The following is a 25,529-nucleotide window of genomic DNA, read 5'->3' on the forward strand; positions in this document are numbered from 1 at the left end:
ATATTAATAAGAAAAATACTCCCTTTGATGATTTTATCCCTATTATAACCGAATACAACTCAAACTGTCATATTTTGACTAGAATTGTCAAAAAACATTGGGACATTTTGAAAGAGGATAAAATTATAGGATGCTCAATTCCACCAGGTCCAAAGTTCGTTTACAGAAAAGCCCGTAATATTGGTAGTATGATTGCCCCCACTGTATTAAATAACCATCTTAATGCACCTACTCCATCTTTTATAGGCAATTTGAAAGGTTTTTTTCCCTGCAAAAAATGCAGGGCTTGCCAACAAACTATGAGCCCTAAACAACAATGGGCTATGGGGAGCAATAATTCTAATAAATTGGAAATATCAGATTTTATTACTTGTAAAACGGAGAGTGTCATATATACCATCAAATGTCCATGCCAGAAGGTATATGTAGGACACACGAAAAGATCCCTGCAGATAAGGATTAAGGAACATATAAGAAATATAAAGAAAAAATTTCTGGGTCATCCCCTCTCTAAACATTTTTCAGAATGTCATGGAGGCTCTGTGAATAACCTTATCTTCACAGGAATTGAACATGTTAAGCCACAAGTGCGTAAAGGCAACCATATAAAGCTAATGTCGCGTGCTGATAGCCGCTGGATATTTGCATTGGACACCCTAATACCGAAGGGGTTAAATAGTGAAATCAAACTTTTTGGCTTCTATTAAGTTAATTGGGTTAAACTTTCCTAAGCGGCGGGACTGCTTAAATAATCCTCCTGTGGCGGAGGGGACCATCCCTGAGGAAGAACACAGTCTTTGAAACATGTTGGAAAGTCCATTGGTCCCCGTCGCAACCACCAGCAAGTGAAACCGACGTGGTCATGTGTTGACTCACATCACGAAGGTCCTGTATACCTGGAGCAGCTCACAGACGCCGGGAGCACGAGAGGCCGCTCACGTCTGCTGCACAGCTGGAGGTACACTGACAGGAGGCTGCCACCGGCCGGGGCAGCCCCTGTAACTCGTCTATACCCGTGTACAAACCCCCCCCTCTTTTTCCAAGCGCTGGAGCAAAAAGCGCTATTTTAACCTGCACCGCTTACTGGAGTGAGGACTTCGCATCGCATTATCTTTACAGGTACCGCTCTCTGACTTGTGCATTTACTATTGCGGCTACTCTGCACAGCCGTTCACAGGCTGCAATTTGACTTTGACTTTTTTTTTAAGCTACTATCAGGGAGAATTACCCTGCAGTATATAACCTGTTCAGTGATTTCAGGTTTTTACCCTCACTCATGCCTTTTTAGTTTGTGATTGTTCAGGTTGGAACTAAGATTGCCACCAGCATCTATATATATTCTTTTTCCCTTAAGCACTTCTTCTGAGGTCTTACAATTGACTATTATTAATTGTTATTTTCTCGCTATTATCCAGCTACATAAAGAGCACTTATAAGAGGTTTTTTTTTTTTTCTATAACCACCCAATTTAGATTTCCCTCTTCTTTGAGTGTTCCAAGTGCACACTAATATTATTAGTTATTTTACCTTATGTCTTTGACACCCTTGTGACAGGTGTCTTAGTGTTTGCTGCTGGAATTACACTCATACACAAGCGCCACTGAATCTCCATTTGTATTACTCAATAGTGTCTCCCTGAGCCAGCTGTCTGGTCCAGCTGTTGTGGTGGCTCACCCCCTTGGTCTTGCCCCTGACACTCCCTGTATAGGGGGTGGGTTCTCACTAGGTCAGCTCGCCCTAGGTGGGTGGGTGCCACAGCCCAGAGGGACCACTCTAAAAAGGAAAACGACTCAGCGTAAGCTGACGCTCATCACAGGTAGGCTCCACGGCTCTCCTGGACTTCAAGAATGGGGTGTCGCCAAAAGCGCCGACGACGTCTTCTCCGTCTTTGTCTTTTCTGTTCTTGCTCACAAGCACAGGCAAAGGCAAGAAACCAGTTCATATCCAAATCCAGTTTAAAATAGAAACTCCTTGCGAATATTCATCTTGACGCAGGATACAGGAGCAAAATCTGATGATTTCAGCTCTACAAGGGTCTATATAACGAAATTCCATGAGACACGCCCATAGGGCGTTGCTTGTGTCCCAGAAAATCTCCTGGAAAAATTTTTCACTATGGGAAGCATGCGCATAAAAAAACCGCAAACGCGTGCAAAAACGCATGCAAACGCAAAACAATGCGTTTTTTTGACGTCTTGCATAAGATGATGCGGCTAAAAAACCACTGCGTTTTTATACGTTTTTGCATGCGTTCATGATTGCGGACAAAACGCTGCGGACTCAACCGCAAATGTAAACCTAGCATTACTCTTTTGAGTCTTAAGACATGCCAGAGGAATGAGGTCTGTCACATATTACCAGGGAGGCTATATTCGTATATCCCACCGCTGCCACCAATTTATCACGAATTACCAAGTAGGATATATTCGTATATCCCACTGCTGGCACCAATATGTCACGTACCCGCTTCTTAGCTCGTGACTTGTGTTTGCGCCTGCAAGGGTTAATCTATCTCCTCTCATGCAGTCCAGCATTCAACCTCTGTTCTATGCTGCAGTGGGAGCATAAATCACACCCCGACACAGACCATGCACCCCACTCATACACGCTGCCACCACTCACCGAACACACGGGCGATGAATCCCGGATGTACTACTACTACTATGTGCCAATCACCAGGAGCACACACTCTAAGGCTATGGATTCTTTAGAGCAACAACGTTCAGACTTATTAAAGTTTTTAAGCTTTAATTTACAAAGTACAGTGCTTACAATAAAAGGATATAAAAATGGAAATAAAAAGTGAAATACAAATATGCAAAAACAGTGATAAAATAAAAGGGAGAAAACTTACAGAAATATCAAACTTTTCAGTCTGGTATTCTGTCCCTGAGGAAGGGGGGAATATGAAATGGAGCACATCAGCTAGGCTGCCCCTCACTGTGAACCCTTTTTCTTTGTGTGTAGGCCTAATTTATAGATTAACTTGAAGATCAGATTTCTAGGCCAGCCTCTCATGTTAATATTCTAATCCTTGGTTTGTGACTGGACCATGGTTATTTTACAATGAATACATCATTTTCTTTGAACATTATTTGTGTGACCTTTCTCATAGATAGATCGTGTCAGGCTGCAATTTGCGTCTCTCCATCAAAAGAGCTGGAAAGTGTGAAATGTTACCACTTTGTGGTTCTCAGTAAAGCTCCCTGGTGAGATTGGAGACAGGAGACTGCTTTCTCAGGATAACATGAGGTCATGACCTGTGTGGACAGCTGCAGTCTAAGGACAGATGTTACTTTACTGCTGGTCATACATGCATACATATTTCACTACACCTCCCTCATTATGAACGTGCATGGGGGTTAACTTACAGATCAGCTCCCGAGCAAGTATCTGGTTCCGCTCCACCTTGGCGAGATAGGCCATCAGCATTGCCATATCGACTCCTTTCTTATGTTGAATTGTGAAATCATATTGCTGTAATATCAGGCTCCATCTAAGCAATTTCCTGTTGTCCCCAACTACTCTGTTGAGCCAACTCAATGGGTTATGATCTGTTATCACAGTGAAGTTGCGCCCATAGAGATAGGTTGCAGTTTCTGCAGAGCCCACACAATTGCCAAACATTCCTTTTCAATGGTGGCATAAGCCACCTCTCTGGGTAGAAGTTTCCTGCTTAGAGAATTGGGTGTTCCTCACCTTGCTGGTTCACCTGGCTGAGAACCACACCTAGCTCATAGGTGCTGGCGTTTGTCTGCACTACAAACCTGCGAGTGAAAGCTGGGGCCTGAAGGTCAGGTGAGCTAACCAATGCTGACTTTAGGGCAGAAAATGATTCCTCACACTGAGGAGTCCAGGAAACAATTTGGCGAAGCTTCCTCCTGGTCAGATCAGTTAACGGCTTGGCCAGAGCGCTGTAGTTTGGTACAAACCTCCTATAGTAGTCAGCCGTACCCAGGAAGGACAGTACCTGCTTCATGGGGTGGGCCAGGCTGTAGTGGCTCCTACCTTCCCTGGCTCAGGTATTTGCAGGCCTCCCCCCACTCGGTGTGTGAGGTATTGTACTTCACGCATGGCTAACTGACACTTCCCCGGCTTAACAGTAAGATCTGCAGTGCTAAGCCTTTGCAACACCTGAGAAAGATGTACAAGGTGTGCCTCCCAAAAAAATTACTGAAAATGGCTATATCATCAAGATAAGAATCGGCAAAGTCATCAAATCCTTCCAATAAGTGATTAACCAACCTGTGGAAGGTGGCAGGGGCATTTTTCATACCAAATGGCATCACTAGAAACTTAAACAGCCCGAATGGCGTTCTAAAGGCAGACCTCTCCTGAGCTTCTTTGGTCAGGGGTATCTGCCAATATCCCCTACTTAAGTCCATGATAGTGAGGTACAATGCATTAGCTAGGTGCTCTAACAGCTTATCTATCCTCGGCATGGGGTAGACCTCACATGTAGTCAGATTTAATTTTCTATTGTCTACACAGAACCGGGTAGTACGGTCCTTTTTCGGGACAATTACCACAGGCGAGGCCCAGGTGCTCTGGGCTTTTTATATTACCTTCAGGTTCAGCATCTCCTCTGCCTGTTCCTTCATGTGTGACTTCACCTCTGCTGACACCCGGTATGCAGACAGTTAGGCCTCTTTCACACATCAGTTTTTTCCAATCAGTCACAATCCGTCAAAGTTGTAAAAAGACGGATCCTGTGCAGATTGTGAAAAACTGATGCAATGGATCAGTTTTTTTGATGGATCCGTCACAGCAGTTATAGCTTGAGCTAAACTTTGTCCCTTGTGCTTCTGGGGAGAAAGAGAATGTTTTATGTGCCAGAATCGAAAACTCAGCTTTAGGGGTTAAATTAAAGGAAGAGAAATTTCCCAGTTGTAAAAAACGGAATCCGTCGCCAGATTCCGTCTGACAGACAGCGACGGATCCTGTGCCCATAGGCTTCCATTATAGCCAACGATGGATGGCGCTGGATACGTCGCTGTCCGACTTTTCGACGTAGGCAAAAAATACGCCCGTTGTCTCCGTCCGACGGACAGAGAATTTCCGAGGGATCCGTCGAACAACGGATGCAACATACGGCCATCCGTCTCTAATACAAGTATATGAGAAAAAAATGACGGATTGTGACTGATGGCAAAAATCTGATGTGTGAAAGAGGCTTTACTGGGGGATTGGTACCAGTGTCTACATGGTGAGTGGCTAAGTGAGTCCTTCCAGGCTTCCCTTTGAAGACTTCTGTGAACTTGCTGAGCACCCCCATCAGCTCAGACCTCTGACTGTGGATAGCTCAGGGTTAAACGCTGCTGACTCCAGGGACTCCATATACTGAGTCCCAGCCCCCACATCTAGTAATGGATCAGCCTCCCCCTCTTCAGACAGGCTACAGACAGGTAACACACAGGCCTCCCTGTCATGATGAGCCTTCAACATATTTACATGGAATACTTTCTGATGCTATGCTTGCTCATCTAGGGTCACCATATAATTAACATCATTTAGCCGCTTGTGTACAGTGTATGGTCCCTCCCATGCGGCCTGTAACTTATTCTGTAACATAGGGACTGTAACGATAATGTAAAAAAATATCCTGTATGACTCTTCTGGAACATTCCACAATCTTCCATTCACTACACTGACCAGAACGATCCATGGCTGCCACACGCTGCAGATGTGACCCCCCTCGCATCCCCCCTGCCCAGGGGAGATTTTTGCCTGTCAGCCCTGCAGATCTCTGCTCACTCACAGGCTGCAACGCTACACCAGCCCTTTACTGTGCCAACCCCCCTCCTCCACACTGCTAGTGGAATTTCCTTTGTCTAAAGCCCATGTGCTGGGATAAGTGTGGGAAATATTAAAGAGGCCGGATCTTGGACCCAATCCGCGGCAGAAATATGAAAATTACATATCTGCGAATGGCGCCGACCCACCTTCCTAGCCAATGTTTTTTACAGTTCCTGCGCTGACAGAATCGGAGAAATGGATTTCTCCTGAACCGTGTAAAATAATTAGTCCGTGTTTGGTCTTGAATTAATTCCCGCGACGAAAGAAAAGAAAAGATGATACTATGTGCATTTCTGTATGAGGTACCCCCTGCGAATTATGGTTATTATAAGTTTTTCAACCAGATTCTAACTTCAAGACTAAGTGGAGGACCCGGGTAAGCCAGCCCCTTCAGTGATGTCACTAGCCCAAAGCTATAAGGTATTGTCCCCTAAACCTTCATTCATTCTAGCCTGAGAAGCCGTGCGAATAGGATCTCAAATGCATTGGGACATCTGACTCCTCCCCCCCAGCATGGTTCTGCCTGATTTCCCTCAAATGATCTAAGTACCATGTGAGTGTTTTCTTCTTTAACCCTGCTTTATTTTTAATTGTATTGTACATATATTATTGCTTCATTTCGTAAAGCCTTTTTTATCGCCTCTAAACACTGCCCATCTTTTGGGAATAAACTATAAAATTTTATTAGTTCTGCCTCCATGCTCTGTGATGAATTCATGCGCCTATAAGCTAATTACACTACTGATTCGGGTTTGCTTCGAACCCCTCTGTAATGATACTGTAAGGTATGACTTAAGGTTCCCTGATTATTACACTACAGATGGGAATTTGCCTGTCACATAGCTGCGATCCCTCCTCTTTTCACCCGCAGGTCTGTGCCTGCTTGCAACCCTACACCAGACACTTCTTGTGCAAACATTCTCCTCTCCACAGATATGTTAATTAGCTAAGTGAAAAGAATGCCCTTTGTTTCCTACCATGCGTCTGTATATAAGTATGCGTAATATTCAAGAGGCTGGATCGCGAAAACGATACGCGACAGAGATATAAAAATCACATATCTGCGTAGGTCACGGAACCAGCGTTCTGGCCCATAATTTTCATGGTTCTAGCACCCACAGAAACCGAGAAATGGATTTCGCCTAAATGGTGTAACATAATTACTGCATGTTTGGTCTTGAATTATACCCTCCGATAGGCTAAAGAAAATGATACCATGTGCGTGTTTATACGAGGTACCCTCTGTGAGATATAGTCATTATAAGTTTTGTAGTCATAATTGTAACTCCTAGAGCAGGGGGAGGAACATCACCAGACCGCCCCTTTCCTGATGTCACCGACCCTAGGCTATAAGGTATTCCTCCCCTAAAATTCAGCATTCGAGCTGGAGGTTTCATGCCAAAAGGACCTCAGATGCAGGAAGACGTGTGGCCCTGCCTCCCCACATGGTTAGCCTAAAGACCATCTAAGCAACTGTAAGTGTTGATCTCTATGTTAATCCCTTTTATTTTATATTTGCATTGTACATATCTAATGTCTCAACTTTAGAACATCTTTTATCTGTATAAATCACTGCCCGCCTTTTTGGGAATAAATTATAAAACTTATTAGTCTGTCTTCATGCTCTAAAAAACGATCTTACGTGCCTTTAAGATAATTTCGCTACTGAATTGGATTGCATTCGAACCCCTCTCTTATGAGTTTATAACTTAATCAGAGCAACTCTGGAGCTGGTGGATTCAAAGTGTGATCTGGGCCCTGGGCACTGCTGAGAGTGACTGAAGGGATTTTATAAGCTAATTGGGTGGCTGTGGCCAGAGCATTTTTATAATTCCCTCACTGCAGCGTGCCGGGTGGCCAGACCTCATTGAAACAGCCGGCCGGCGAACTATTATCCCAGGTGTAGTTCCCTGACTGACCTGAGGGTAAGGGGGGGTGATGGAGAGCTGTGAGTTCCAAAGTGGAACTGAAAGGTGGGATATACATAAATCCCCGCATGTTAGGGCTGGCGGAACGCACCAAATAATAAAATAATAGTAAGGTGCAGTCGCAGCCCGGAGTCCACCGTGCAGGGGTGGTAAACTGCTGCTTAGTAATGGTGGAAGTATAAAGCGGTGTAGAAAAGGTCACACGTGGGTTAACATCATCCAGTGTGAACAGAAGCGAACTGTTAACTCACAGAGCCGCGCTACCGCAGAACAAAAATGCCGATGCCTGTTTAGCTCACAGAGCCTGGTCACGGAGCACACAGAAAGCGGTCACAGAACTCTGCCCCAAGGACACGGGGTCAGAGTCCCTCTAGACCTTCTGAGCGCGCGGCATCTCACCTGCGGACGCCACTATAGATGCTGACTATGGAGCATCAAGCATGTGCACCGTGGCGTGCCGAGCCACCGGTGGACACTGATGCCTGTCTCAGACTCTGTCCTACCTACACCTAAACCTGGGCGCTTAACAGGCTAGGCTGCACAACACATGCATACCAAGGGTAGGGGTTTCCAATATGTCATTCACCAGAGACATTCATACACGCATAACAACACTCCTAGTCTGATAATGCAGTCTATACTAGCGCATGGCTGAGCGGCCATGCGAACCTTTTGTAGCAGCGTCCTTCCGGGACTTTCCTGACCTTTCTGATGGTCCAATTCGAGCAGAAGTTCCTGAGCATGTGACCTCCAATCTCCAATGAGAGATCGTCCCACAGGCATGCTCAGTGGACTGAAAGGAGGACTTAGTCCCTGGAGTGACTTGCTGCTGACCAGCATGCGCTGCTATAGCTGGACCAGAGGTGGCAGCAGCAACCAAGCCCACAGAGCTGGTTTGAGCAGAGTGCCGGTCCTGTGGATGCTGAAGTTTAGCAAGCAGACACGGGACCTACGGTCATGTGATTGCAAGGGGGCGGGGCTTAGAGTCCTGCTTAGTGAGATGGAAAGACACTATACAGAATTACTCAGAGTCAGGCAAAATGGGGTTCATACACAGAGATAGCTGTAACGTACCAAGGATGAGACAGAGCGGATAGTCAGGGCCAAGCAGCAGTCAAAACCAAACAGACATAGAAGGTACCAAGCAGAATCCAAAGCAATATCCAGAGAACAGACCGAGTCATACACAGATTATCAAGCAACCAGAACACAGCAAAAACACACTCAGGGGTCACCACACTATGCCAAGGGCAAGAGTATAACTGACAGGGATGGGAGCGTCCTGAGGCTATAAAGAAGCCTCTCCCAGAACCAGGGAGAGGCCACAATCATAGCCCCAGGTGTGCAGGTAAGCCTGAACCGGGATCACAACCCTTACCCCAGAAATGCCAGTCATCAGCACTGGTTCCAGACATTAACCCCACGTGTGCGAGTCAAACCCGCACTGAGATCACGACAGAACCCTTCCGGGCCGTGTTCACCAGTTAGCGGTTCAAGAGGTGGACATCGGGAATCACGCCCCACTACAGCGATCACTTTGTCAGATCTCTGAGGCGGTGCAACAAGTCATGCGCCAAGAGATCGAGATGTTAAGGTTGGGGGTGATTCGACAGTCAAAAAGTGCCTGGGCCTCACCTGTAGTCCTCGTGCCTAAAAAGGATCGAACCACCCGGTTCTGCGTGGACTACAGGGGGCTCAACGCCATCACAACCTCTGATGCCCACCCGATGCTGCGCATCGAGGATCTGCTTGAGCGGTTGGCAAAAGCAAGGTACATGTCCATCATGGATCTGAGTCGGGGATACTGGCAGATTCCCCTGAGGCGCAGGAGAAATCCGCCTTTATCACCTCCTTTGGACTGTACGAGTCCACAGTCATGCCCTTCGGCATGAAAAATGCCCCTGCCACTTTCCAGCGGATCGTCAACCACCTGCTCCGGGGACTGGAGGAGTACGCAGTGGCGTACTAGGACGACATCGCCATCTTCAGTTCCACTTGGGAGGAACACTTTCAGCATCTCCAGGAGGTGCTCAAGCGTCTTCACCAGGCAGGCCTATCAAGCCGGGAAAGTGCCAGATGGGCATGAGCGAGGTCCACTACCTGGGGCACCGGGTAGGCGGGGGTTCCATGAGTCCAGAGCCAAAAAAGGTGGACGCAATCTTGTCCTGGCCCACCCCCAGGACCAAGAAACAGGTGAAGTCCTTCTTGGGCACTGCAGGGTACTATAGGCAGTTTGTTCAAGACTATAGCGCCCTTGCAAAGCCCTTGACTGACCTCACCAAGCAGAGGCTACCCCAGTCAACTGGACAGATGACTGTGAGGCGGCCTTCCAAGCTTTGAAAGCAGCCCTGTGCAACTCTCCAGTGTTGAGAGCAGTCGACAGCAGTCACCCGTTTCTGGTACAGACCGACGCCAGTGAGTTTGGCCTCGGTGCTGTGCTCAGTCACGTCGACTCAGGGAACCAGGAGCACCCCGTGTTGTACCTGAGCCGGAAACTTTTGCCGAGGGAAGTGGCATACTCGACCATCGAGAAGGAGTGTCTGGCTATGGTGTGGGCACTGCAACGTTTGCAGCCCTACCTATACAGGCGCACCTTCACGGTGGTAACCGACTACAACCCTCTGAGCTGGTTGCACACAGTGTCCAGAACCAATGGAAGGTTGCTCCGCTGGAGCCTTGCCTTTCAAAAGTACGACTTTACTGTACAAAACAAAAAGGGCAGTGAACATGGAAATGCCGATGGGTTGTCCCGCCAGGGCGAACCCGCTGAGGTGCGCATGGCCGATTACCGAGAGGTAATGCCTCCATAGCACCCTCTAAAAGGGCGAGGCGTAATGTAAAATGTCTATAAAGTATGTTTCTAGAACCTTCTAGAAATCTCCCATTTCACACTACTGAGGACATTGTCCACTGTCAGCTGGCAGCACTTTCCCCCCTCCCTTACAGCCCCCTCCTTTTGCCCCCTCAGCAGCTGTCTGTGTGTGTGCTTTCTGCCGGCATCTGAAACCTGATACTGGGCATTTCCTCTAGAAGCACAGCTAGGGGGAAAAGATCTCTTTGTTCTGGCCGAGGCTGGATGCCAGTATATGGGAAGTATTAAAACAAGTCATATTGCAAAAACCATATAACTCAGATATAACCATATCACTGCGTAGGCAACGAAAGCAGTTTACCAATCTCTAATTTTCATAATCCTAATCACTCCAGAAACTGAGATATGGATTGCTCCCAAACGGAGTGTCCTAAGTATGGCATGCTTGGTGTCTTCGGATTCTATTCGGTAAATCACAAACAATGATGCCCTATGTGTGTTGGTACGGGCTTTTCTCATTTAGATATAGTTATTCTAAGCTTTGTAGCCAAATCCTAACTTGGAGAGAGGGAGGTTGGACCTCTCCAGACCGCCCATTTCGTGAGGTCACAGACCCTAGGCTATAGGTATTCCCTACCAAATTCCAGTCAGTTCAGCTGGAGTCCTCCTGCCAGAGAGACGTGCCGATGAGTGGGGACGTTTGGTTAAGCGCCCCTCCCCCAGCCACATGGTCTGTCTAATACCAACTACGCACATGTGAGTGTTACTTTCTGTTCTTTCATCCACTTTGTTTTATATTTGTATTTGTACATATGTAATGTCTCAATTTATTACAACTTTTGTATTTGTAATCACTGCCCGACTTTGGGGAATAAATCGTAATATTATCAGTTTGACTCCATGCTCTAAGAAACGAACTATGCACCTTTTTTTAGATAATCGCTACTAATTTGGGGTTTGCCGCAGACCCTCTTAATTAACTCTTTGATTAAGTAAAGCGTGGCTGGTGGCAGCATGGTGTGCGTGGCTGGCGAGGCTAGCTGGCAGTACAGAAGGGTCTTATATTGCTGAATGAGTGGTTGAGGCCACAGCATTGATAATTCCCTTACTGCCGTAGTCTAGTTGCCCGTGCACAACAAGCATCCCATCCGGCGACTAATTATCCTAGGTGCAGTTCCCTGACTGACCTGTGGGTAAGGGGGGCGCCGGAGAGCTGCGAGTTCCAAAGTGGAACTGAGAAAGTGGGATATACATAAATCCCCGCAGTTCTTGGAAGGTTGTTAGCAGTGGTGGGGCATCCAAAATACCCCCTGCGGTAAATTGTTAGAGCAAGATTAGCTTGCTGCATTTTTGTCACGTGGTGCCGGTGGTGGTATAACTAAGATAAGCCCCCACTGTGCCTGTGATAGCTGTGTGCCGGCAGTGCGTCACGTCCCTCCGTCCGCTGACAAACCCGTGTCGGTGGTGGGATCGTGACCTATTGGTGGCACAGGGTCCGCTGTCCGTCACAATTTGGCGATAGCGGTCCGCCGTTCCTCACATATTGGTTAATTAAATTCACCGCACACTCAAACAGACTTTATGCAAATAAGTGTTCATTTTTTTACATGTGGGAGCCAAACAGGAATATAGCACACAGTGGAAGCGATATAAATAAAAGACGTTTCGGCTCAGCCCGAGCCTTTATCATATAATCGCTTATTCCAATATTGGAGGTTTGTAAAGGGTGCAGAAGGAGAGGAGAATCTCTCAAGAAGAAATACCAAGATATATGGCTGATGTGTGCTGAGAGTAGGAAGCGCTCCCGCGCCTGTCAGAGGTGGCGTCCAGGAGTCCCGGAAGTACTACTACCCACGTCTTTTATTTATATCGCTTCCACTGTGTGCTATATTCCTGTTTGGCTCCCACATGTAATAAAATGAACACCTATTTGCATAAAGTCTGTTTGAGTGTGCGGTGAATTTAATTAACTTGTAATTAGGACCTACTGGTCCGTTGCACCTGCACCTCGTCTATATTTTGACTAGAGTGCACGCTAACTACCCACCTCACATATTGGTGGCAGCAGTGGGATCGTTTCCTATTAGAGATTCCCTAACAAACAGGTATTCCTCACATGTATTCAGCCTGTCCAGCAGCCGCAAATCATGCAGCTGCGTCAACAGAAACTAAATCTCCAAGCATGTCAAAATACTCAAAGGTCACCCCAGAATGTTCGGAAAAACCCGAGCAACGAGTATACTCGCTCATCACTAACTACTACTACTATGTGTCAATCACCAGGAGCACACACTCGAAGGCTATGGATTCTTTAGAGCAACAAGGTTCAGACTTAAAGTTTTTAAGCTTTAATATAAAAGGTACAGTGCTTACAATAAAAAGGATATAAAAATGGAAATAAAAAGTGACATACAAATATGAAAAAAACAGTGATAAAATAAAAGGGAGAAAACTTACAGAAATATCAAACTTTGCAGTCTGGTACTCTGTCGCCGAGGGAGGGGGGAATATGAACTGGAGCACATCACCTAGGCTGCCCCTCACTGTGAACAGGTTTCTATGCGTACAGGCCTAATTTATAGATTAACTTGGAGATCAGATTTCTAGATCAGCCTCTCATGTTAATATTCTAATCATTGTGACTGGACCATGGTTATTTTACTAATGAATACATTACCTTTCTTTGAACACTATGTGTGACCTTTCTCATAGATAATGTCAGGCTGCAATTGGCGTCTCTCCATCAAAAGAGATGGAAGGTGTGAAATTTTACCACTTTGTGGTTCTCAGCAAAAGCCCCTGGTGAGATTGGAGACAGGAGACATAGGTCATGACCTGTGTGGAGAGCTGCAGTCTAAGGACAATGTTAATTTACTGCTGGTCATACATCCATACATATTTCACTACAAGGTTGGTTTCCAAAACAACTGAACTTGGTGTACCAAACATCTGATGCAAAGACGTTTGACTTACAGTTGTGTGAAAAAGTGTTTGCCCCTTCCTGATTTTCTATTCTTTTGCATGTTTATCACACTTAAATGTTTCATATCACCAAACAAATGTAAGTATTATACAAAGATAACACAAGTAATCACAAAATGCAGTTTTTAAATGAAGGTCTTTATTATTAAGTAAAAAAGAAATCCAAACCTACAGGGTCCTGTGTGAAAAAGTGATTGCCCCCTAAAACTAATAACTGGTTGGACCACCCTTAGCAGCAACAACTGCAATCAAGCATTTGTGATAACCGGCAATGAGTCATTTACAACGCTCTGGAGGAATTTTGACCACTTATCTTTGTAGAATTGCTGTCATTTGGTGATCTGCAACATTTACTGTATTTTTTTGGATTATAAGACGCACTTTTGTTCCCCCAAATTTTGGGGAAAGTGGGGGGTGCGTCTTATAATCTGAATGTGTGCTGTAGAGGGGGGTGGCTCTGGAGTAGTGTCAGGGGGCTGAGGTGGGCTGGCGCAGGCTTCCGAGACAGCGGGTGGTCACATGCTCCCGCTCATTAGGCTCATGTAATATTCACTGCACCCGCTGTCCATCACCTCGGTGCTGAAGCCGCGCCGAGTTGCTGGACAGGGGAGCAGCGCATATTGCATGTGCCTGCACTCTCCCCCCACTGCCTCATCACTATAGTCACCTTCTGATGATGGCTCCGTGCTCCCAGCTCTCCCCTGGCTCTTCCTGTGTCTGTGCAATAGGACCTGAGGTTAAGTGACTCCCAGTGTTCAGCACTGCGCCCATGTGATGGAAGATCCTGCAGATACAATGAAATGGATGTTATCACAGACATAGGAAGAGCCACGGGGGAGCTGGGAGCACGGAGCCATCATCGGAAGGTGAGTTAACTGTTTGTTATTTTATGTGCGTGCCAGCAGCACAGTGAGACATATCCAGGATGGGATGGGGGGGCCATGTGTGTGCCAGCAGCACAGGGGGGCATATCCAGGATGGGTTGGGGGGGGCATGTATGTGCCAGCAGCACAGGGGGGCATATCCAGGATGGGGTGGGGGAGCCATGTACGTGCCAGCAGCACAGGGGGCATATCCAGGATGGGGTGGGGGAGCCATGTACGTGCCAGCAACACAGGGGGGCATATCCAGGATGTGATGGGGGCATGTGCGTGCCAGCAGCACAGGGGGGCATATCCAGAATGGGATGGGGGCCATGTGTGTGCCAGCAGCACAGGGGGGGCATATCCAGGATGGGATTGGGGAGCCATGTGCATGCCAGCAGCACAGTGAGGCAATGTGCCAGCAGCACAGTGGGGCAAAGTGCCAGCAGCACAGGGGGGCAATGTGCCAGTGTAGCAGCACAAGGGGGCAATGTGCCAGTAGCACAGGAAGGCCATGTGACAGCACAAGGGGGCCATGTGCCAGGATGGAGGTTTAATAGATACCAGGATGAAGGACATATATATTATTTGTAAGATGGACACTGGCATTATAAGACAGACCCCCATTTAACATAAAAAAAATTCTCTTTTTCTTCAACAAATTTGAGGGTGCGTCTTATAATCAGGTGCGTCTTATAAAGCGAAAAATACGGTGTGACAAACATGCAAAAGAATAGGAAATTAAGAGGGGGCAAACACTTTTTCAAACAACTGTAAAAGTTTCATGAATATTCCATGTAATTATGTTTTTTTTTAATTAAGACCAGTTCTATGACCACAAAAACATTTTATAGGTGTGAAGTAAAACATCAATATTGCCATAGGTTTATAGGTCATGCTCCTACACTTTAAAATTAGAATTAGCGTATTTTCTGAGCTATGTAGTTTCTCTGATAATCCCTCATCTTGGCTTTAGTAGTAAAACATTTTCTTCATGGTGAACATGCATACAGCTTCTCACCTGTGTGACTTCTCTCATGCTTAACAAGATTTGATTTATCTAAGAATGATTCACCACACTGTGAACATGAATACGGCTTCTCTCCTGTGTGAATTCTCTCATGTGTAACAAGACAGGATTTCTGCAGAAAACATTTTCCACATTCTGAACACGGATATGGCTTCTCTCCTATATGAATTCTCTCATGTATAACAAGATTTGCTTTTTCTGAAAAACATTTCCCACATTCTGAACATGAATACGGCTTCTCTCCTGTGTGAATTCTCTCATGTTTAACAAGATTTGATTTATCTATAAATGCTTTACCACACTGTAAACATGAATATGGCTTCTCTCCTGTGTGAATTCTCTTATGCGTAATGAGATGTGCTGTCTGCATAAAACATTTTCCACATTCCGAACAAGAATACGGTTTCTCTCCTGTGTGACTTCTCTCATGTGTAACAAGACAGGATTTCTGCAGAAAACATTTCCCACATTCTGAACATGAATACGGCTTCTCTCCTGTATGAATTCTCTCATGTATTACAAGATTTGCTTTTTCTGAAAAACCTTTCCCACATTCTGAACATGAATACGGCTTCTCTCCTGTGTGACTTCTCTTATGTGAAACAATTTGTGATTTATTTGTAAAACATTTCCCACATTCTGAACACGAATACGGCTTCTCTCCTGTATGAATTCTCTCATGCGTAACGAGATCTGATTTATATATAAAACATTTTCCACATTCTGAACAAGAATATGTTTTTTCCATTGTGTGAATTCTCTCATGTCTGGCAAGATATAATTTCTGCATAAAATGTTTCCCACATATGAAACATTTGAATGGTTTCTCTCCTGTGTGAATTCTATGATGTTTAGCAAGACTTGAATTATGTGTACAATATTTTCCACAAAATGAACATGAATACGGCTTCTCTCCTGTATGAATTCTTTGATGCGTAACAAGATGTGATCTACATGTAAAACATTTCCCACATTCTGAACATGCATACGGCCTTTCTCCTGTGTGAATTCGCTCATGTCTAACAAGACTTGATTTATTTGTAAAACATTTCCCACATTCTGAACATGAATACGGCTTCTCCCCAGTGTGAATTCTATAATGTATAACAAGATGGGATTTTTCTATAAAACATTTCCCACATTCTGAACACGAATACGGCCTCTCCCCTGTGTGACTTCTGTCGTGTGTAACAAGATTTGATTTTTTTGTAAAACATTTGCCACATTTTGAACATGAATACAAATTATCTCTTTTGTGACTTTTCTGTGGATGAAGACCTGCGTTTTTTCTAAACTGTTTTACAACACAATGAAACTCTTTACCCTCTTTCGGACTTGTTTTTGTGGTATCAATTTGCGATTGGTCAGGAGATGGTTCCTCATTATTAGGGGGGTGATATAACAGATCTGGACACTGAGGTCCTGGATGTCCACTAAGGGTATTGAGGCTTTGTTCTGGAGAGTGCTGCATGATATCTTCATCTTCTACTTTATAACTTAGCGATGCCATTAGGTTTCCTGGACAGTTCTTGTTGGTATATTCTGGTAAGAGTAAAAAAAAAAAAAAAAAAAAAATATATAAACTATTTTTTAGAATACCAAAAAGTATACATATTTATAACACTGCCATGGGGCTAGAAACCCATGCAGCTTGAGGTGCAGTTATTTTGATGTGGAACTATCAAAAACAAGTACAAGACAAACTTTATATTTATTATAACCTTTGAAACCATGCTTGGATTTCCTTATGAGACATGGTGTAGAGACCGCATGCATGATTCTAGCCTTATAGGAGACATTTTGATGTACCTATGACCTATTCTCAAGACATGATGAATCCAAAGGGAGTTTGTAGCTATATTCCGCGCTGCCGCTTTAGACAAATTCCAGGAGAATGCTGTATGATTGCAGTGGTTTTATTCTACGCGTTTCAGGGGTCTCATGCCCCCTTCATCAGGAAATACCACAAATACATACAGGTATCACAGACATAAATAGGTTTGTAAGGATGCTGGATTTCATCCAGCATCCTTACAAACCTATTTATGTCTGTGATACCTGTATGTATTTGTGGTATTTCCTGATGAAGGGGGCATGAGACCCCTGAAACGCGTAGAATAAAACCACTGCAATCATACAGCATTCTCCTGGAATTTGTCTAAAGCGGCAGCGCGGAATATAGCTACAAACTCCCTTTGGATTCATCATTTCTTTGGTCACTGAAGACCTGTGGATCTGCAGCAGCCGCTACCTACACGCTCTTATCTCATCCTAACCAGGTGAGCATATTTCATGATATACTGTCTTTTGTAACGTGGATAAGACCCTATTGCGCTTTTTTGTCTCCCCCTTTTTTTGCAATAACTATTCTCAAGACAGGCGTTTCTAAAAAATTGTGAGGACTACTGGTCATCTTTTTTACTTTTGGTTCCCACGACCTAGTTTCCGCTCAGCAGCCAATATCATGACATAATCCTGGACTTGTCTGAGCACAACCGTCTCTAGTTATCACGACTACCCTCTGCAGTATGTGATCCTTCAATCACTTTAATGCAAATGTCCATCCCATGCAGCTTTCCTATGCGACCTAACACCAGGCGTCGAGAGGCGCAGTACAGTCACCAAGGCGCAGGTCCCCTTCTGATTAACATATGCAGGACATTGTATGGGATCCTCTGCTACTACAGGATCTCACGGATGATCTCAGATTTCAAACAAGAATAACACTGGAGAGGATTATTTTATTCACAACATGCAGCATACATGTACAGCGCAGGTCAGAACGCTGGCTCACAGGGCGAGTCCGACCCTAACTCAGCAGGGAATGGCTGGGCGTTACATCCAGGACCTGTCTCTAGCCATCGCTCTGCCTGTGGTTGATAATTAAATACTGCCGTTAAACTCTACAGCGGCATTTAACACTCCATCATCCCATGAACTCATCAATGCGCCTGGGATCTCGGCTTGTGTTGCCATGATAGCCAAGGGTCCTTGCTTGTCATAGCAGAGCTCCATTGAAACCTTTCCTGTGGCCTGACTTCAAAAGGAGACGGTGAGTTCAGTGCAGTATACAACACAAGCGATCAGACTATCGCAGCTTCAAGTCCCCTGGGGGACTATTAGAAAAGTGAAAGGAAAAAAAAGTTTTAAAAATTAATATGAAAAAAAAAAAAACCCTATAAAAGTTCAAATCACCTTCCTTTTTACCAATTAGAACTAAAGATAAGAAAGTTCAAGGGAAAGGAAATGGTGCTTCCTGGAGAGACAAACAAAGAAGAGGGAAATTAGTGTGTATACAATGGTAAGGATCACCGGGAATACAAAACAAAACACAGTTCTTGAAATACAAATATATATAAATACCGATAAAAACAATTAAAAAGCCAGAGGGCTGAAATATAACAGCCGGAATACCGTATAGGAACGAACTCGACGCCTCCACTGTGTAAAGCGGGGGTGAAGCAGCACACACACTGCCCTGGGAAATCAGATGCTGAAATAGCATCGTGAGCACAAATACAAAACCGCAGTCCATAAATAACTGAACAGGAACAAATGACTGTGAAATGGGAACCCGAAATATGTTTCAAAGAAAAAAAATAAGGGAATAAAGTAGCTAAGGCAAAGAGATCGCAGCAGAGCTAGACCTGTCGGTGAAAATCTAAAAACAAATCCACCCAGTCACAGCACGATGCATTGAGGAAAAAGCCCCCGCGTATCGCCACGGAACTTGGCTTCATCAGGGGAGAGTTAATGAAGAAGGCTGTTGTCAATCTTGTATAATACTTGCTGAAGAGCCCGGCGCTGCCCGACCATAGTAACCAACTGTGGTTATAGCAAATTATAATGATTATATTGCACATAAAAACATTTCACATCATATATTCAACACTACAGATCTGCAACACAAATTCACTAAACCATTTTTGGTTTTTCCTTTCGGTGCAAAGATGAACAGATTTTTGGCGCTTCCAACTCTTGAACAGACCACGTAAAGTTGACAATGAGAAAAGCATGGAGATTGCAAATCGATCCCTACTACTTTCAAGGACTGTCCCTGAGCCTTGTTAATGGACATTGCAAATAGCAGTTGAACTGGAAAAGGAGGCGTTTAAAATCAAAAGGCAAATCAGATAGAATGACAATATTCTCTCCATTGGCACATCCTGTTTCTGAGCCGTGTATCTAATCCTATCCTGTGTGATACCGTCTGCTGAGCTGTGTATCTAATCCTATCCTGTGTGAAACTGACTGCTGAGCCGTGTATCTAATCCTATCCTGTGTGATACTGGCTGCTGACCGGTGTATCTAATCCTATTATGTGTGATACTGTCTGCTGAGCCGTGTATCTAATCCTCTCCTGTGTGATACTGACTGCTGAGCCATGTATCTAATCCTATCCTGTGTGATACTGACTGCTGAGCTGTGTATCTAATCCTATCCTGTGTGATACTGACTGCTGAGCCGTGTATCTAATCCTCTCCTGTGTGATACTGACTGCTGAGCTGTGTATCTAATCCTCTCCTGTGTGATACTGACTGCTGAGCCGTGTATCTAATCCTCTCCTGTGTGATACTGACTGCTGAGCTGTGTATCTAATCCTCTCCTGTGTGATACTGACTGCTGAGCCGTGTATATAATCCTATCCTGTGATACTGACTGCTGAGCCGTGTATCTAATCCCTCTCCTGTGTGATACTAACTGCTGAGCCGTGTATCTACTCCTGTGTGATACTGACTGCTGAGCTGTGTATCTAATCCTATCCTGTGTGATACTGACTGCTGAGCCGTGTATCTAATCCTCTCCTGTGTGATACTGACTGCTGAGCTGTGTATCTAATCCTCTCCTGTGTGATACTGACTGCTGAGCCGTGTATATAATCCTATCCTGTGTGATACTGACTGCTGAGCCGTGTATCTAATCCTCTCCTGTGTGATACTAACTGCTGAGCCGTGTATCTACTCCTGTGTGATACTGACTGCTCAGCTGTGTATCTAATCCTATCCTGTGTGATACTGACTGCTGAGCCGTGTATCTAATCCTATCCTGTGATACTGACTGCTGAGCCGTGTATCTAATACTCTCCTGTGTGATACTGACTGCTGAACCGTGTATCTAATCCTATCCTGTGTGATACTGTCTGCTGAGCCGTGTATCTAATCCTATCCTGTGTGATACTGTCTGCTGAGCCGTGTATCTAATCCTCTCCTGTGTGATACTGTGACGAACAGCCCACCGCCATTCGCCACTTACGGACGACTGACGGGGGTCCCGCTGCCACCAAAACGCGACGGACAGCGGACCCTGTGTCACCACTATGTCACAATCCCACCACTGACACGGGTGTTTCAGCGGACGGAGGGACGTGACACAATGCCGGCACACGGCTATCACAGGCACAGTGGGGGCTTATTTTAGTTATCCCACCACCGGCACCATGTGACAAAAATCCAGCAAGCTAATCTCGCTCTACAATTTAACGCAGGGGGTATTTTGGGTGCCCCACCACTGCTATCAATCTTCTAAGTACTGCGGGGATTTCTGTATATCCCACTTTCTCAGTTCCACTTTGGAACTCGCAGCTCTCCGGCGGCCCCCTTACCCTCAGGTCAGTCAGGGAACTGCACCTAGGATAATTAGTCGCCGGACGGGCTGCCTGTTGTGAACCGGCAATTAGGCTTCTGCAGTAAGGGAATTATCAATGCTGTGGCCGCAGCCCCTCATTCAGCAATATAAGACCCTTCTGGACTGTCAGCAAGCCGCAATCACCGTACACAACGCGCTGCCACCAGCTCCTGGTTTCTCCGCTTAAGTTATAGACTCAAGGGAGGGGTTCGAAGCCAACCCTACAAATTAGTAGCGATTATCTAACAAAGACGTATAGTTCGATTCTTAGAGCATAGAGACAGAACTAAATAATTTTATCATTTATTCCCCGAAAAAGTAGGGCAATGATTACAGATAAAAGTTGCTATAAAATTGAGACATTAATTATGTACAGTTACAAATATAAAATAAAGGATGGATGAACATAGAAAGTACACTCATGGTTGTTCATGGCTCTTTAGGCAAAACCATGCGGCGGAGAAAAAAGGCGGAGCCACACATCTCCACTCATCTGGAGGTCTTGTCAGCACGAGGATTGGAGCTCTTCTGAGCTGGTTTTGCCAAGGGAATGCCTTATAGGCTCTGCTTTGTGACATCACGGAGAGGTGCATTCTGGGTTAATCCCACCTCTCTCTTTTCAATGTAGGAATCTTGCTAATAATAATAATAATAATAATAATAATCTTTATTTATATAGCGCCAACATATTCCGCAGCGCTTTACAGTTTAACAGTTTCAAAACACAAGTCATAAGTAACAACGCTAACAATACAATAATTGAAGCAAAATAAGATGAAATAAGATGACCCTGCTCGTGAGAGCGTACAATCTACAATGAGGTGAGGGAGATACAGAGTACAGGTGTGTATTTACAATGGTGTATTTACAATGAAGGTCCAGCCATCTTGCGGGAGTGAAGGATGGATGGAGATAGTGAATGGGCTACACACGCACACTTACACAGAGAATGACTTTGATTAGTGAATGTGATAGGCCGCTCTGAACAGGTGTGTTTTGAGGGAGCGCCTAAAACTATGCAAATTGTGGATAGTCCTGATTTCTTGGGGTAGAGCATTCCAGAGGATAGGAGCAGCACGGGAGAAGTCTTGGAGTCGGGAGTGGGAGGTACGGATTAGTGCAGAGGTTAGTCGAAAGTCGTTTGCAGAGCGCAGCGATCGGCTAGGCCGATAGACAGAAATGAGAGAAGAGATGTAAGGGGGTGCCGCACTGTGGAGAGCTTTGTGGGTGAGAACAAGTACTTTGAATTGGATCCTATAATGAATGGGCAGCCAATGTAAGGACTGGCGAAGAGCGGACGCGTCCGAGTACCGATTACCCAGATGGACGATCCTGGCCGCTGCATTAAGTATGGACTTGAGAGGGGATAGTCGAGTGACGGGGAGGCCAATTAATAGAGCGTTGCAGTAATCCAGGCGAGAGTGGATCAATGCAACAGTGAGGGTTTTTGTTGTTTCCATAGTGAGAAAAGGGCGGATTCTAGAGTTGTTATTTAGGTGTAAGCGGCAAGAGCGGGCAAGGGATTGTATATGGGATGTGAAGGAGAGATTGGTGTCAAACATAACACCCAGACAGCGCGCCTGCTGCCGGGGTGTTATTGTGGTACCACCCACGGAGAGGGAAATGTCAGATTTAGGGAGGTTAGTAGACGGCGGGAGCAGAAGAAGTTCAGTTTTGGAGAGGTTGAGTTTCAGATAGAGAGCGGACATGATATTGGAGACTGCGGACAGAGTCACTGGCGTTCTGTAGTACAGCGGGGGTAAGGTCGGGGGAAGACGTGTATAGTTGTGTGTCATCAGCATAAAGATGGTACTGAAAGCCAAATCTGCTGATGGTCTGTCCAATTGGGGCCGTGTAGAGAGAGAAAAGAAGGGGGCCAAGGACTGAGCCCTGAGGTACCCCGACAGCAAGAGGAAGAGGAGATGACGTGGAGCCAGAGAACAAAACACTGAAGGAGCGGTCAGAGATAGGAAGAGAACCAGGAGAGTGCAGTGTCCTTAATGCCTAGTGAAAACTTATAATCCTCATAACTCTATGGGGGAAGCTAGTATGGACTCATCAGTGGTATCAATGGTTGCAATTTACCGAATAGAATCAAACAATACCATGCACGCCATAGGTACTGTGATGTACAATGTCTGTGAGGTATGGGGTTTTGTCCACAAAATATGATGTTTTCTGTTGGAATGTGGTAGAAATCTCCCCTTCCCTTCTGAGTTACATGGCACACTGAAGCTATAGCAGTGCCTACCCTCCCCCAAGTCTTACCACCTCTCCAGCTAGCAATAGGATACTTCCTGCTATCACCATTTGGCTCCTCTTCAGAGCGGGAAAAACTTCTTTGTTTGAAACGAATAAAACTATGAGAGACTATACCATAAGAACCAAATACCCTAGAGATATGAAAATCACATTTTTGTAATCCGGGCGGTCACAGCGTCGCTGCCGTGGTTCTTGCGAGGCCTAATCCTTTCAGAACCTGAGATATGTGTTCCAGCTAAACGGTGTATCAGAACTACTGCATATTTGGTCTTGAATTATTGTACTCAACAAATCACAACCAATGATGCCCTATATGTGTCTGTGCGGGCTGCCCCCACGGAGTTATGATTAGTATAAGTTTTCTAGTGTAATTCTAAATCCAAAAGGGAGAGGTGGGATTAACCCAGCATGCATCTCTCCGTGATGTCACATAGCAAGTCTATAAAGCATTTCCTGGACAAAACCAGGGCAGAACAGCTCAAGTCGTCGTGCTAGAAAGACCCAGATGAGCGGAGAAGTGCAGCTCCGCCTCCACCCACCTTAGCCGCATGGTCTGCCTAAGGAACAATATGGAACTGTGAGTGTACTCTCTTTGTTTTCTCCACTTTTATTTTATACCTGTACTGTACATATTTTATGTCTCAATTTTATAGCAACTTTTATCTGTAATCACTGTCCTCTTTCGGAAAATAAATGAAATAATTATTTAGATCTGTCTCTATGCTCTAAGAATCGAACTATACGCCTTTGTTAGATAATCGCTACTAATTCAAGGGGTTTGCCACGGACCCTCTTAATTTAACACTGTGAATTAAGTAACCGTGACTGGTGGCAGCGCGTTGTGTACGGCTATTGCGGCTTGCTGGCAGTCTAGAAGGGTCTTATATTGCTGAATAAGGGGCTGCGGCCTCAGCATTGATAACTCCCTTACTGCAGAAGCCCAATTGCCGGTTCACAACAGGCAGTCCGTCCGGCGACTACTTATCCTAGGTGCAGTTCCCTGACTGACCTGAGGGTAAGGGGTGCGCCGGAGAGCTGCGACTTCCAAAGTGGAACTGAGAAAGTGGGATATACATAAATCCCCGCAGTACTTGGAAGATTGATAGCAGTGGTGAGGCAACCAAAATACCCCCCTGCGGCAAATTGTAGAGCGAGATTAGCTTGCTGGATATTTTTGGTCACATGGTGCCAGTGGTGGGATAACTAAGATAAGCCCCAACGGTGCCTGTGATAGCCGTGTGCCGGCAGTGTGTCTCGTCCCTCCGTCCGCTGATACACCCGTGTCAGTGGTGGGACTGTGACATAGTGGTGACACAGGGTCCGCTGTCCGTCGCGTTTTGGTGGCAGCGGGACCCCCGTTAGTGTCGCCCGTAAGTAGATGAACGGCGGTGGGCTGTTCGTCACATATTGGTGGCAGAGCGGTGGGATCATCCTAGAGCATTAGTGATTTGGTTTGAGCAATCATTCCTCTCACTAAAGACCTGCACGGTTCCTGCGGGAATCCTGCATCATAGGTTTTGGAGAACAGACTCAGTGGTTACTAGTCCTGAGACATTAGTGTGTACATGCAAGTATCCCCCTCCCGTTTCTTCGTTTTCTTTTTCTATCTTTTATTTGGCAACCATGGCGGTGATGACAGTGGAGTGGTATCAGAAGCAGAAAAAGGACACCCTTGCTGGGTTATGCACGTACCAAGGCATAGACGCCGCAGGCAGAACCAAAGATCAAATGATCGCTGCTCTAGTGCAGCTGGACAACGACCAGAATCCAGCGAGCGCAGAAGTTGGCCCAAGTGGCAATGGGGCTGCAGCAGAGGCTCCACTCCTGAGCGCTGGCCCCACATTCAACCAGAACGGGGTGGACCCCTATCTGCAAATGGCCTTGGACGAACTCCCCGCCGAAGACAGTGATGGGCGGGTGAGGCTGATCCAGCAAGCTCGAGAGAGAGCAGAGCAGCGAGCCGAGCGGCAGGCGGAGAGAGCTGAGCGCCAAGCTGAGGCTGAGAGAGCCGAGCGCCAGGCGCAGAGGGCCCATGAACTGGAGGTACTCCAGCGGGGTGGGAATGCCCCCACAGCCCGAAGCCGTGAGCCCAGCAGCGTCCAGACTCCTAAACCCCGGCCAGAGCATTTTCCCGTGATGGAAAAGGACGGGGACTTGGACACGTTCCTGCGAGCCTTTGAGAAAGCCTGCAGACAGTACCAGCTGCCTAGAGACCAATGGGCAAGGTACTT

General features: G+C 45.8%; 1 pseudogene; it reads right to left on the bottom strand.

Moving 5' to 3' along the window:
• Positions 1-12,879: 12,879 nt before the first annotated feature.
• Positions 12,880-25,529, bottom strand: part of LOC141078373 (uncharacterized) — an 82,866-nt pseudogene continuing 70,216 nt past the window's right edge.

The sequence above is a fragment of the Dendrobates tinctorius genome, unplaced genomic scaffold, assembly GCF_039654945.1.
Source record: "Dendrobates tinctorius isolate UK_male_01 unplaced genomic scaffold, ASM3965494v1 ptg000548l, whole genome shotgun sequence".
Lineage (NCBI taxonomy): Eukaryota > Metazoa > Chordata > Amphibia > Anura > Dendrobatidae > Dendrobates > Dendrobates tinctorius.